The sequence below is a fragment of the Schistocerca americana genome, unplaced genomic scaffold (assembly GCF_021461395.2).
Source record: "Schistocerca americana isolate TAMUIC-IGC-003095 unplaced genomic scaffold, iqSchAmer2.1 HiC_scaffold_457, whole genome shotgun sequence".
NCBI lineage: Eukaryota > Metazoa > Arthropoda > Insecta > Orthoptera > Acrididae > Schistocerca > Schistocerca americana.
The window spans coordinates 32,501-37,500 of record NW_025726189.1 but is presented as its reverse complement, the minus strand read 5'-3'; the positions used below and the strand labels follow the sequence as shown (position 1 = coordinate 37,500).

At 53.4% G+C, this 5,000-nt stretch overlaps 1 non-coding gene across 1 annotated transcript in view; it reads left to right on the top strand.

The window, feature by feature from the left end:
• Nucleotides 1–3,355: 3,355 nt before the first annotated feature.
• The window catches only part of LOC124583362, a 1,910-nt gene continuing 265 nt past the window's right edge, over nt 3,356–5,000 (top strand). The window contains exon 1 of the ribosomal RNA XR_006974202.1: nt 3,356–5,000. This exon is cut by the window's right edge and continues 265 nt beyond it. This is a non-coding gene — a ribosomal RNA (small subunit ribosomal RNA).

The window sequence follows — 5,000 nt, the reverse complement described above, 5'->3', positions numbered from 1 at the left end:
TGCGCCTTAACGTAACCCACGTTGCGCCTTAACGTAACCCACGTTGCGCCTTAACGTAACCCACGTTGCGCCTTAACGTAACCCACGTTGCGCCTTAACCTAACCCATATTGCGCCTTAACCTAACCCATATTGCGCCTTAACCTAACCCATATTGCGCCTTAACCTAACCCATATTGTACCTTAACCTAACCTATATTGTACCTTAACCTAACCTATATTGGGCCTTAACCTAACCTATATTGGGCCTTAACCTAACCTATATTGGGCCTTAACCTAACCTATATTGGGCCTTAACCTAACCTATATTGGGCCTTAACGTAACCCACGTTGCGCCTTAACGTAACCCACGTTGCGCCTTAACGTAACCCACGTTGCGCCTTAACGTAACCCACGTTGCGCCTTAACGTAACCCACGTTGCGCCTTAACGTAACCCACGTTGCGCCTTAACCTAACCCATATTGCGCCTTAACCTAACCCATATTGCGCCTTAACCTAACCCATATTGCGCCTTAACCTAACCCATATTGTGCCTTAACCTAACCTATATTGTACCTTAACCTAACCCATATTGTACCTTAACCTAACCTATATTGTACCTTAACCTAACCTATATTGTACCTTAACCTAACCTATATTGTACCTTAACCTAACCCATATTGCGCCTTAACCTAACCCATATTGCGCCTTAACCTAACCCATATTGCGCCTTAACCTAACCCATATTGCGCCTTAACCTAACCCATTTTGCGCCTTAACCTAACCCATATTGCGCCTTAACCTAACCCATATTGCGCCTTAACCTAACCCATATTGCGCCTTAACCTAACCCATATTGCGCCTTAACCTAACCCATATTGTACCTTAACCTAACCCATATTGTACCTTAACCTAACCTATATTGTACCTTAACCTAACCTATATTGTACCTTAACCTAACCTATATTGTACCTTAACCTAACCTATATTGGGCCTTAACCTAACCTATATTGGGCCTTAACCTAACCTATATTGGGCCTTAACCTAACCTATATTGGGCCTTAACGTAACCCACGTTGCGCCTTAACGTAACCCACGTTGCGCCTTAACGTAACCCACGTTGCGCCTTAACGTAACCCACGTTGCGCCTTAACGTAACCCACGTTGCGCCTTAACGTAACCCACGTTGCGCCTTAACGTAACCCACGTTGCGCCTTAACGTAACCCACGTTGCGCCTTAACCCAACACACGTTGCGCCTTAACCCAACACACGTTGGGCCTTAACCCAACACACGTTGGGCCTTAACCCAACACACGTTGGGCCTTAACCCAACACACGTTGGGCCTTAACCCAACACACGTTGGGCCTTAACCCAACACACGTTGGGCCTTAACCCAACACACGTTGGGCCTTAACCCAACACACGTTGGGCCTTAACCCAACACACGTTGGGCCTTAACCCAACACACGTTGGGCCTTAACCCAACACACGTTGGGCCTTAACCCAACACACGTTGGGCCTTAACCCAACACACGTTGGGCCTTAACCCAACACACGTTGGGCCTTAACCCAACACACGTTGGGCCTTAACCCAACACACGTTGGGCCTTAACCCAACACACGTTGGGCCTTAACCCAACACACGTTGGGCCTTAACCCAACACACGTTGGGCCTTAACCTGCTCTGTAATTGTCATACGACGCGTTAAATTAGTGTGGTGTTGCCTAACTGCAACCCCCGCAATATAGTTTGCTACTCGCACTGCCTGGTCCCCAGAGTATCGCTTCATGTTAAACACCTTGCAGCTATACACTGTAATGCGGATGGCAGCAGGACGTACATGCTCAATGCCCTTCGCAGTTGTTCATTGGCATTTGCATGGCGAAGCACAGCCTACGTTGTGGTACGGCGTGTGTCAACTGTCCGCTGATGTTGTACGTCCAAATCACACACTGTACTGCACATTGGTCCTCATGTACTGAATGATACATCGTGGTACATGTGTGACCGTACCACGACTGCGCCAACAACGGCGAACCATACGGTCCAAATATTGTGCACTCAGCTACGTGTCGTCTCCCTATAAGAGCTGGATTGCAGTATGGTATGCCGTGGATGGCGATCAGCATGAGCCGTCTGTTGATGTAGTGGCGCGTGTTGTCAGACGTAGTCGTCTCTTCTCACACACCGTGATAGCATGGTGCACTGCGTTCCACATCTGCGACATGCGACAGAGGCCGGTTGACAGTCGTTCGCGCAATGGACATCGCATACGTACGGGGGCCACCTTCCACGTGTTCGCGAAGCGTGCACATGTTGTTGCGTGTATGTGGGCAGACATAGTGTGTCGTGACACCTGACACAGGCATGCAACAATCGTTGAATTTGCAAATGGCGATGGACGTCTACGTTTGCTGGTGACGTTACGCAAATGAACAACTGGTAAACGGTTGTGGTGCGGTTGTTCTCGCTAGAGGTGAATCAGTGATGGCGACGATCGGTTGAGCTACCAACCGGTTGTTTCAGCGATACCCACCATGCCCACGAACGTGAATGGCATGTGGGTGTGAAGCGATACGCGGCGGTGGCTGGGTGGGACCGTCCCCGGCCGGTGAGGGGGGGCCTCCCGGCGTGCTGGCCGCGCGGTGCGTGGGCGCACGCGCTACAGCCGGCTGGTGGGGGCGGCCAGTGGCAGGCGCGCCGGCCGACGGAGGCGGCAGGCGGCGCAGCTGCGCGCCGGCGCACCCTGCACGCGGCGCCGTGCGGCCAAAGTAGGTCCTCGCGGGCCCGGTGCGAAGCGCGGTGGACATCTGCAGTGTGCTGGTCCGATTGAGGACTGTGTGCGCTGAGGATGCGCCGCCGCCCGGCGCTCGGCGCCGCGACGCCGTCTGCTGCTCGGTCGCCTCTGCGGTTCTCGCAGGTGGTTTGTATCGCAGCTGTGCGGACGTGTTGGCGCGTGCGCTGTGCTGGGAGAGTTCGCTTCGGCACCCAAGTGGGGCTTTTGTCCTTCTGTGGCGCTGGCGTTGGAGCTGCCGGCCACCGTAGGTGGCGCGTGTTGTCTCCCGCCGGCAATGCCACGACAGCACGCTCCCGGGCCTCTGTCGGCAGCGGCAAGCTCAGTTGGGAGCACGGGTGGTCGCACCTAAAGCGTCTACTCGCCAAACTCCGGGCGATTGCGCCTCTCTCGAACCCGACCAAGTACTTAGGACGGCGCTGCGCGCCGCCGGGACCTGAGAGGGTTTCGAGGTGTATTGTGCAGGGGAGCTCAGCCTCCTCCTGTTTGCAGAATAATTGAGCGGACGCTTGCGTGTTCGCGCGGGCCCCCGGGACACACTCCCGGGCGGCCGGCTGCTCAGCTCTAGTTGACGCAGCTCCCTGGTTGATCCTGCCAGTAGTCATATGCTTGTCTCAAAGATTAAGCCATGCATGTCTCAGTACAAGCCGCATTAAGGTGAAACCGCGAATGGCTCATTAAATCAGTTATGGTTCCTTAGATCGTACCCACGTTACTTGGATAACTGTGGTAATTCTAGAGCTAATACATGCAAACAGAGTCCCGACCAGAGATGGAAGGGACGCTTTTATTAGATCAAAACCAATCGGTCGGCTCGTCCGGTCCGTTTGCCTTGGTGACTCTGAATAACTTTGGGCTGATCGCACGGTCCTCGTACCGGCGACGCATCTTTCAAATGTCTGCCTTATCAACTGTCGATGGTAGGTTCTGCGCCTACCATGGTTGTAACGGGTAACGGGGAATCAGGGTTCGATTCCGGAGAGGGAGCCTGAGAAACGGCTACCACATCCAAGGAAGGCAGCAGGCGCGCAAATTACCCACTCCCGGCACGGGGAGGTAGTGACGAAAAATAACGATACGGGACTCATCCGAGGCCCCGTAATCGGAATGAGTACACTTTAAATCCTTTAACGAGTATCTATTGGAGGGCAAGTCTGGTGCCAGCAGCCGCGGTAATTCCAGCTCCAATAGCGTATATTAAAGTTGTTGCGGTTAAAAAGCTCGTAGTTGGATTTGTGTCCCACGCTGTTGGTTCACCGCCCGTCGGTGTTTAACTGGCATGTATCGTGGGACGTCCTGCCGGTGGGGCGAGCTGAAGGCGTGCGACGCGCCTCGTGCGTGCTCGTGCGTCCCGAGGCGGACCCCGTTGCAATCCTACCAGGGTGCTCTTGAGTGAGTGTCTCGGTGGGCCGGCACGTTTACTTTGAACAAATTAGAGTGCTTAAAGCAGGCAAGCCCGCCTGAATACTGTGTGCATGGAATAATGGAATAGGACCTCGGTTCTATTTTGTTGGTTTTCGGAACCCGAGGTAATGATTAATAGGGACAGGCGGGGGCATTCGTATTGCGACGTTAGAGGTGAAATTCTTGGATCGTCGCAAGACGAACAGAAGCGAAAGCATTTGCCAAGTATGTTTTCATTAATCAAGAACGAAAGTTAGAGGTTCGAAGGCGATCAGATACCGCCCTAGTTCTAACCATAAACGATGCCAGCCAGCGATCCGCCGCAGTTCCTCCGATGACTCGGCGGGCAGCCTCCGGGAAACCAAAGCTTTTGGGTTCCGGGGGAAGTATGGTTGCAAAGCTGAAACTTAAAGGAATTGACGGAAGGGCACCACCAGGAGTGGAGCCTGCGGCTTAATTTGACTCAACACGGGAAACCTCACCAGGCCCGGACACCGGAAGGATTGACAGATTGATAGCTCTTTCTTGATTCGGTGGGTGGTGGTGCATGGCCGTTCTTAGTTGGTGGAGCGATTTGTCTGGTTAATTCCGATAACGAACGAGACTCTAGCCTGCTAACTAGTCGCGTGACATCCTTCGTGCTGTCAGCGATTACTTTTCTTCTTAGAGGGACAGGCGGCTTCTAGCCGCACGAGATTGAGCAATAACAGGTCTGTGATGCCCTTAGATGTTCTGGGCCGCACGCGCGCTACACTGAAGGAATCAGCGTGTCTTCCTAGGCCGAAAGGTCGGGGTAACCCGCTGAACCTCCTTCGTGCT